This window comes from Chiloscyllium punctatum, chromosome 24, assembly GCF_047496795.1.
Source record: "Chiloscyllium punctatum isolate Juve2018m chromosome 24, sChiPun1.3, whole genome shotgun sequence".
Classification (NCBI taxonomy): domain Eukaryota; kingdom Metazoa; phylum Chordata; class Chondrichthyes; order Orectolobiformes; family Hemiscylliidae; genus Chiloscyllium; species Chiloscyllium punctatum.
The window spans coordinates 44,463,770-44,474,464 of NC_092762.1; positions in this window are offsets into that span (position 1 = coordinate 44,463,770).

The following is a 10,695-nucleotide window of genomic DNA, read 5'->3' on the forward strand; positions in this document are numbered from 1 at the left end:
AGCACTATAGATCTGTCAAATGTTTAGTCATCACAATCACACCAATCGATTGGGCAATTAAATACGTTATTGCACTGAGCACAATGTCCAGGTTGATAAGCACTCAACGTCCCATTGCATCCATTTATACACGTCACTTCTCAAAATGCCTTTTGAGTCATGTATAGATAGTAGTGTATCAGGTAGAATAATGACAGGAAGTGTTTGCTAATAGACTAGAGATTTAGAGGTGTGTCTATTGATGCACACAAAGCCCATGTTTATGTCTGATTCCATTGTCCTGGTCCTGGCTGCTAGCCTGTGTCCTGGAAGCTGCAGCTTGAGGTATATTATTGATTGTCCGAACAACATGGACGGGAACTATTTAGTTCGGATAATCGAATGTACGGATAATACAACCATCGGGACCTTGAGATCTTGTTCGGATAATTGACATTCAGATAATTGAGGTTGCCCTGTAGTCTTCCATATGAAGTGTGACAGAGCACTGCTCTTCCCAGGTGCCCCGGGAACATTTGAAGGATTCCCAGATCAAAAACCAACCTGTTTGATCACATTATGAACAAGCCATCCAGGCTTATTAGAATTAGAATTAGGTTCACTGTCCTGGACTCAAGTTACAAAAGAACAGGAGTTCAGTGAAAAGTGTACAACGTCACCCAGACACAGCACCATTTCAGGTACAAAGTACCTAGTTACAATTTTAGGTACAATAAAAAGAGAAAATAAAGAAAAAATTGTCATAATATGTTACAGATATACAAAGTACAGGTTTGGAAAATCAGAAGTAAAGCCAAAAAGATAGATATTACAGTCTAACTGTACAGGCTATCCATGGTCATTGCATCATGAGTTGGACGTAATCCTGGAGGTTTTGGTATAGAGTGAGTGACACTATCCCCTGCATCACATTACATTGGTTGGTTATCATGTGAAATGTGCTACCACAGGGAGTGCTTGAGCTAAATAGCATGGGCTTTTGTGGCACAGTGGTCCCATCCATACCTCTGAGCCAGGAGGCCCAGGTTCCAGTCCCACCTGCTGCCGACGTGTGTCTGAACAGAGTGATAAGAAATGTCTACAAGGGAAAGGGGAAACCCTCTTGAGTTGAATAATGAAGGTGCACTGAAGGCAAACCCAGGTCCGTACAGGATGGAGACAGAAATAGAAGGATTTGTTGTGAGGTCAACAGGGATGGAGGAGGTACAACCTTGATGGGATGAATGGCCTGTTAGGGTTACTTCAATTCGACATATGTTCAGGCCTGGCTGTTACAGGGACCTATTGAGTACATGTGTGTCGAATCCCTACAATGTGGAAGGAGGCCATTTGGCCCATTGAGTCAGCATTGGTCCTCCGAAGAGCATCCCACCCAAATACACCCTGCTACCTATCCCAGTAAATCTGCCTTCCCCATGGCCAATCCACCTAACTTGCACATCTTTGGACTGTGGCAGGAAACCAGAGCACCCGGAGGGAACCAGCACAGACACGGGGAGAATGTGCAAACTCCACACAGATAGTCACCTGAGGGTGGAATTGAACCTGGGTCCGTAGTGCTGTGAGGCAGCTGTGCTAACCATTGAGCCACCATGCTGTCCCAATACAGACTATTCATAGTGCATTGGAAACTATGAGAGCCAATCGACTAGGGTGGGCATCAACAACATACACAGCACACGTGAGAACATCATGTAAATGAATCTTACCCATAAAAGCAGGAAACACATAACGAGTTCTGAAGACAAGTCATACTAGACTTGAAACGATAACCCTGGTTCTCTCTTCACAGATGCTGCCAGACCTCCAGCTTCTGCACTGATTTGCTTTTCTGAGTCATAATTGTTATGAAGTTGAAGGCGTGTACTGTATCTTTAAGAGAGAGTGAAAGCTGGTAAGCACCTATCCTGTCACAGAGTGCGCTGGAAAATTGAAACATTTGACTAGATACCTCAGTTGTTTGCACAGCAGTTTGAATTTAACCAATCAGTTTAAATTATGTCCCAGGCTACTAAAACCCAATCGAATTTGAAGTTTACTGTTTTGACAACGTCAAACCAATGAGATGATCCAATGGTTGGGGTATAAAAAAAGGCAGGCATTTGGACAGTTAGCCAAACAGAGCACCAACTGCCATTGAAAGACAGCAATTCACTACACCCTCTGTCAAAGGTACCTTTCTCATATCAAACATTATTGCAGTGAAAGACCAGAGATGACCCAGGGAGATCCACAAACAGGGAAACCAACACCAGAGACTACCCAGAAAGATCTACAGACAGGGAAACCAACACCAGAGACTACCCAGGGAGATCCACAAACAGGGAAAGCAACACCAGAGACTACTCAGGGAGATCTACAGACAGGGAAACCAACACCAGAGACGATCCAGGAGATCCTCAAACAGGGAAAGCAACACCAGAGATGATCCATGGAGATCCTCAAACAGGGAAACCAACACCAGAGACTACCCAGGGAGATCTACAGACAGGGAAACCAACACCAGAGATGATCCATGGAGATCCTCAAACAGGGAAACCAACACCAGAGACTACCCAGGGAGATCTACAGACAGGGAAACCAACACCAGAGATGATCCAGGGAGATCTACAAATAGGGAAACCAACACCAGAGATGGTCCAGGGAGATCTAGAGACAGGGAAACCAACACCAGAGATGATCCATGGAGATCCTCAAACAAGGAAACCAACACCAGAGATGATCCAGGGAGATCTACAAATAGGGAAACCAACACCAGAGATGATCCAGGGAGATCCACAAACAGGGAAACCAATACCAGAGATGACAGCCACTGTCTGGTTTTGAAATTTAATAGGGGATTTACTGAATCAATATATTGTTACAGAATGGGAGGCAGATAACACATCTTTAAGAGATAGGAAGCATAGTGTTGTAAATAGTTGTTGTTTAATGTTCACGTTAGCATTCAAGAATAACTTGATTTTTTTGTTAAATAGTGGAATTCGGGTTGTTCTCTGTCATTCATACTTTATCAGATTACGAGGCAAGGTGAGTTTTTCTGTGTGTTTGGTTTAATTAGCAGAAGGGTCCACTGCTGCATCGTAACATAATGGTCTGCTCTGATTATGTGCAATACTACCACAGGTGACCGCTGATCACTGGAATGGAACGTTTCAGGTTCACAGAGACTTTGACTTGCACTGGCCCCATTCATTGCCAAAGTGTGCCATATGGTGGGCATTCATGCCCTGTGAGGTTTGCAAACCTCGGTATTGTGACAGCAAACTTTGCTATGCGCAGGAAGAGGTGTGGCAGTTACAAGTGATACATCTGACACGTGGTCTGCAGTTCAGACTAGGACGTGTACCCAAACCGGGGCTTCAAGAGCAAAGACAAATCAACCCACTTTGCCAGCTCACCTACAGTCAGGTAATGGTCATTGGGCTAATTGAATGTCAGCGGGTGTGGTTGGAGCAGGGACACGGAGGGAAGTTCAGAGCCTCAATAGGGCCTTGTTCGGCCAGTCTCACAGGTAAGGGGCTGTGGGGGTAATAGATTAAAGAAGGGCTGAGCTGGGAATGGGGGTGGGTGTGAAATTATAGCACCAGAGAACATAGGAGATTATGTAGGCCATGCAGTCCATTGGGTCTACTGCACCATTCAATGAGAGCATGGTTGCTAATCCGTATCTCCATTTTCCTGTCTTTTCCCCATAACCCTTGATTCCTTTGCTGATTAACAATCTGTCTATCTCAACCTTGAAGGTACTTGATGCCCCAGCATTTATGGCCCTCTGTGGGAAAGAATTCCACAGATTCACTACCCTCTTAGGGAAGAAATTCCCTCTTATCTCGGTCCAAAGTTGGGAATCCCTTACATTGAGATGATGTCCTCTGGTCCTATGCTCTCCCAAAGAGGGAAACAATGTGTCTACATTGCAATGTCCCCTACAAATCTTGTAAGTTTCAATAAGGGCACCTTGTGCTCTCCCAAACTCCAATGTGTACAGGCCTAAGCTACCCAACCTATCCTCATAAGACAATCCCTCCATACCTGGGATTGACTGAGTTTGCCTTCTCTGAAATGCCTCCAGTGTCAGTATATTTTCCTAAGATAAGGGGACAAAATCTGTTCACAGGATTCCAGCTGTGGTCTGACTAGTGTCTTGTACACTTTTAACTAAACCTCCTGATTTTTATACTCTATTCCCTTTCCAAATAAAAGCAGACATTCCACTTGGCTTCTGGAATGACTCGACTGAGGCCAGTATCCTGTCACCCTTTATTTACATTGTACAGTACTTCGACTCTGAACATTGACCTCAGAGCCGGTCTCCAGAGTGAGGAGAGTCCCTGAGACTCCTGTTTCTATCTGTCAGCCAGGGCTTGCTGATTGGCCCAGGTTTACAGCCCCAATCAGGGAACTCATACTCAATGACACCCGCTTGACTAACCTCACTCCAAACACCACACCTTTCCTATTACCTGCTCCATGCTAGCTTTTTCTGATTCATGGATGAGGACTCTCGAATCCCTCTGTAGCTTTCTGCTGTATTTTTCTACTTAAATAATATTCAGCTCATCTACTCTTCCTCCCAAAATATATAAAATATATGGTATGTTCGACCTGCCAGGAAGGTAAAATGTCGTTGTAGAAAAATCTTGGCACCTGATGGCTGGTGGGGGCTTGTAAAGGGGGCATGTTAAAGGAGGAGAGTGGACGGAAATGGAGAGGTTAAAGAAGGGAACTCCAGAGACAAGGCCATTCACATCGGAAGGTGCACAAAGAGACCACTGATCTCAAATTTCCACAAGGTGAGAAAATAAAATAGAATAAGATAGAAGAGAATAGCCATTTATTGTCACGTGCATTTTTACAAAAAAAGTGAAAAGTTTTGTATAAGTCACCATACCGCCACCACTAGATTAATGACAGAAGTCATAAGTAAGAAAGAAAAAGTAAGAGTTCATCACATTTGCCACCCAGGTAAATAGTGCGGTGAAGAAGGCATATGGCGTACTGACTTTTATTGGTAGAGGAATTGAGTTCCGGACTCCTGAGGTCATGTTGCAGTTGTATAAGACTCTGGTGCAGCCGCATCTGGCGTATTCTGTGCTGTTTTGGTCGCCATACTATAGGAAGGAGGTGGAGGCACTGGAACGGGTGCAGAGGAGGTTTACCAGGATGTTGCCTGGTACGGTAGGAAGATCGTATGAGGAAAGGCTGAGGCACTTGGGGCTGTTTTCATTGGAGAAAAGAAGGTTTAGGGGTGACTTGATAGAGGTGTACAAGATGATTAGGGGTTTAGCTAGGGTTGACCATGAGAACCTTTTTCCACGTATGGAGTCAGCTATTACGAGGGGGCATAGCTTTAAATTAAGGGGTGGTAGGTATAGGACAGATGTTAGGGGTAGATTCTTTACTCAGCGAGTGGTGAGTTCATGGAATGCCCTGCCAGTAGCAGTGGTGGACTCTCCCTCTTTATGGGCATTTAAACTGGCATTGGATAGACATATGGAGGATAGTGGGCTAGTGTAGGTTAGGTGGGCTTGGATCGGCGCAACATCGAGGGCAAAGGGCCTGTACTGCGCTGTATTTTTCTACGTTCTATGTTCTATGTTCTACACTTCAATTAACGACTTCTAGGTTCAGGGTACACTGGAAAACTAGATGAAGACCACTATGCAGGGCCAAAACTGTCCCGCCAAGTTGAGACATGCACATCGAGACTAGACTTCCACAGTGGGCCATTGGAAGACATGAAGCTACCTCCAAAGCCAGGACGAGACCTCTGCGGCCAGCCTCGGCCTTCATGTCAGGCTGCCGGTATACTGAGAAGCCACCAAAATAGACCTCCACAACAGGTCGAGATCCCCATGTCAGGCCGCAGCCGCCCATCCTGGAACTGCCACACTGGAAGACTGCTGCACCAGGCACCAGGCCTACACTGCCACTCTGGGCCTTTGGAAGTTTCCTTGTCACTGGGCCTGAGTCAGGAGAAGACGCCTTCCACCAAAGTTGTTATAAGAAGGTAAGGTACCATAATAAATGGGAATATTAAATAAAAAGTATAGAAGAGAAAGTAAAGTAGGCGGAGTAGATGAGGTCTGGGCTCTTGCACTGAGTGGCTCACACATTGTGCTGCTCCTCTGCCACCATCTTGAAAAAAATGAAAATTACAAAGGAGCAAGGACTTGGAGGGAGTCGATCATAATGATAAGAATTTGCAGGTGATCAGATGGCAATGTTTGTCAATGGGTGCACAGAAGATGGGACAACAGGATATGGTGCTTGTGAGGTTTTGGAGAGAAGAGGTTTGGATAATTGCAGGTTTATAGAGAATGGAAAGTGAGGGCTGAATCAAGAGTATTAATACTGCCTAAAGTGGCTCAATAACTGAACAGTTCCTGCCAGTACTGGGTGATTCAATGTGGTTATTCTCCTGCAAAAGATTTTTTGACAAAATGTTTTTAAAAAGCTGTTATCTGCATGTTCAGTAACTTTCAAAAAGATAAAAGGTTAATCTTCATAAATGACCGTTTTGTTCTCAGGCTAATATGAATGTTGCCAGTTTCTTAATTATGTTTGAAGGCCTTCTGTTATCACTTTAATCACTGAAGATCCATTTAAGAAAAGGTCGTTGGAAATGATTGCATTCTGGTTTTTTGAAGTGAGCCAAATGTAAAATGGCTGATGGGAAACTCACTATCGGTCCCTTTGTTTCAACATGACACTGCAAGAAGCTTTGAAACATGAGCGATTTTTTATTGTTGTTTTCCTGTAAAATCAAATAAGCAACATGATTGAGATTTTAATCATTGTTTTCATTTCTTATACTGTAATTTGTTAACTGTCAGCAAAACATAAGTTGTGATAAATGATGTGCTGGATATGTAATGGAGAGTGGTATACCAAGAGAGATTGACTACAGCTGACTTTTTGAATGACTACATTTAACACTTGTCTTGTATTTCAGAGATGGTAAACTGTGGCAGTAAGCATAAAGTGAGCTAAGAGGATCTTGTGGCACAGGAAGAATGTTCCTGGCTGTTAACTAGGATTCAGATTCCAGCCTTCAGGAGTGTTGTAACATCTCACCAGAAAATTAAACTGTCTCCCGCAATGGTACTTACGATCCAGTTCGAGTTTAACCCTCTGTTCAGAGTTTGCAGTAATGATATTTTTGTTTTGGAGTGTGCTCCAGATTAGAATCCCTGTCATGTGGAAGCAGGCTTTCAGCCCATTGAATCCACACAGAACCTCGGAAAAGCACCCAGCCCAGATCCAAACCCCCTATCCTATCCCTGCAACCCTGCACTTTCCCAGGGCTAATCCACCTAGCCAGTATATCTTTGGACTATGGGAGGAAACTGGAGCACCCAGAGGAAACCCACACAGACAAAGGGAGATTGTGCAAAATTCCACAGAGACAATAACCCAAGGGTTGAAACAAACCTGGGTTCCTGGCTGTGAGGGAGCAGTGCTAACAACTGAGCCACCAAGCCACCCCTATTAGGGAAGCTCGTTTCAAGTAGAATTACAGGCTACATCTCAGTGCTCAGCTTAGTGCAATTCTTAAACCTCCAGGGAGTCAACCATTATTCCCACATGATTCCCAGGCTCTCCTGATGAGATTGATCCCATTCCTGACCCCTCCCATCACAGAACGGGATCTTGCTGTTTCAATCTCCTGCTCGGGCTGTTTGTGCCTCTGCCCTGAACCTGCCATCCTCTGGTTAGAGCCGGGCTGGAGGTTTTCCGGGGCAGTGCCCATTGACAGCTGGTGAGGCTGCCAGAACCTGTAAGACCAGCCCTCACACTCACCCCCCGCCGCCCACACCCCCCAACTCACTTCTGTGCAATCCTGTTATTGCCAGTAGATTCTTTGCTAAGCCAGGTTTTCAGAGGGAACACTGATTTGAGGTTACAGTGAGGGCAGCATGGGGCTCAGTGGTTAGCACTGCTGCCTCACAGCACCAGGGACCCGGGTGCAATTCCAGTCTTGGGCCACTGTCTGTGTGGAGTTTGCACATTCCCCCCCCCGTGTCCGCGTGGGTTTCAATCAGGTGCTCAGGTCTCCTGCCACAGTCCAAAGATGTGCAGGTCAGGTGGATTGACCATGGGAATTAGCCCCATAGTGTCCAGGGATGTGCAGGCTAGGTGGATTAGCCATGAGAAATGCAGTGTTACAAGGATAGGGTGGGTTACTCTTTGGAGGATTGGTATGGGCTGAATGGCCTGCTTCCACACTGTAGGGATTGTATGTTTCTTTGATGAGATCAATCTATTCCCACTCCTTGGTCTAACATTATTGTGCACTACACACTGAGAATTGTTACTTGTTTCAGGATTTCATGTGATAGCATCCTGTTTTCTGGGAACATGTCCGAAGTGAGGGATTATTGCTTTACGAAATGTTTCTGAGAGTTCTGGCCAGAGTACACACACTCAGAAAGGTCTGATCTGATAAACTAGAGTACTTTAGAGGGCATGTGTGGGACATGGATGGATAGACGGTTAGCGGGGGAACTGTTGGTAGAAGTTTCAACTTTGCCCTGAAATGGACAAAGTCTGTGATGAAGTCTGCACTCCTCCCTTGTCTCCGCCCTTCACTCTCCTCCCTTGCCAAAGGCACGGTCATGTTCAAGGTACCCAGATCCGTTGCAGGTAACCATGGAGCTCAACACATGCCCTGCTGCACCCTGCTGGCTGGGGATGGCGTAACACCAGCTTGTTACTGCACACTGAACTGTATTGAATTGAATGACCTATTGTCACATGAATTTAACAAATAAATACAATGAAAAGTGTAAAATGTTGCCATGCTCCAGCACCATTTTGACTTGAAGATGTTAAGATATCAGACTGAAATGGAGATATAAGACTAAACTAAAACTAAAAGCAGGGCTCTTCCTCCTTTCTTGTGCTCTGCTCAACATCAGGGTCAGGGGGTCTTCACACCGGGCTCCGGGCCCACCAACGCCCCCACAACACAGTCCATTCAAGGAGCACCGATTCGGGCCTAATGCATCACTGCAGCTGAAGCCCAAATTCTCTGATTACCGCGGCACCCGTAGATGCTGCCTCTGCTGGTGACAGCACCATGATGCCCATTCTGCCACCAGTGCCAGACCCAACCAACGTTGAAGTCACTGATCATCAGGTGCCACCTTTCGCCGCTTGGCCTACCTCACCAATGTTGTCTCTGCCAATATCGTAGCTGCTGGCGCCAATACCAGGTTCCTACATGGTTGCCCCTCTGCCAGCATCTTACTGGAGTCTTCCACCACAAGTCTGCTCTGGGCCCACTTGAGTCCTGTCGGATCCTGCTGGCAGCCACAGGGACTGAGAAGAGGGTACTAGATGGGAAGGCAAGGTGGGCTGTATTCTGAAGACCTACAACAAAGAAAAGCAAACACAATTCCTTACCAAGCTCCAACAACTCTTAAAGGACCTTTGGCTAGGCCCTTTCACTCGTGCTACAGCTGTGTTTCCTTATTCGCTCAGGGAATGTGCGCATCGCTGCCAGGGCCAGCACTCAATGCCCATCACTAACTGCTGTAAACCATTCCAGTCCTTAAGGTTAAGTCCACTCACGCTGGGGGATAGGGAGTACAAGGCCTTTGACCTAGCGACAATAAAGGAATGGTGAAATATAACCAAGTCAGGATGTAGAGTGAGGAGTCTCACTGTAAGAGTGTGGGCACCATTGGGAATGAGGGATCTCACTGTGAGAGTGTGGCACCATTTACAGTGAGGGGTCTCACTGTGAGATGTGGCACCATTGGGATGAGGGGTCTCACTGTGAGAGGGTGGTGCCATTGGGAGTGAGGGGTCTCACTGTGAGAGTGTGGCACCATTGGCAGTGAGGGGTCTCACTCTGAGAGTGTGGGCACCATTGACAGTGTGGGGTCTAACTGTAAGAGTGTGGGCACCATTGGCAGTGCTGAGTCTCACTGTGAGAGTGTGGGCACCATTAGTAGTGAGGGGTGTCACTATGAGATTGTGCCTCGTTTGGCAGGGGGGAGTCTCACTGTGAGAGTGTGGGCACCATTGGGAGTGAGGGGCCTCACTGTGAGAGTGTGGGCACCATTGGGAGTGAGGGGTCTCCCTGTGAGAGTGTGAGTACCATTGGGAGTGAGGGATCTCACTGTGAGAGTGTGAGTACCATTGGCAGTGAGGGATCTCACTGTGAGAGCGTGGCACCATTGGGAGTGAGGGGTCTCACTGTGAGAGTGTGGCACCATTGGGAGTGAGGGGTCACACTATGAGAGTGTGGCACCATTGGCAGTGAGGGGTCTCAGTGTGAGAGTGTGGCACCATTCGGAGTGAAGGGTCTCGCTGTGAGAGTGTGGCACCATTGGCAGTGTGGGGTCTCAGTGTGAGAGTGTGGCACCATTCGGAATGAGGGGTCTCACTGTGAGAGTGTGGCACCATTGGGAGCGAGGGGTCTCACTGTGAGAGTGTGGCACCATTGGCAGTGTGGGGTCTCAGTGTGAGAGTGTGGCACCATTGGGAGTGAGGGGTCTCACTGTGAGAGTGTGGCACCATTGGCAGTGTGGGGTCTCAGTGTGAGAGTGTGGCACCATTCGGAATGAGGGGTCTCACTGTGAGAGTGTGGCACCATTGGGAGCGAGGGGTCTCACTGTGAGAGTGTGGCACCATTGGCAGTGTGGGGTCTCAGTGTGAGAGTGTGGCACCATTAGGAGCGAG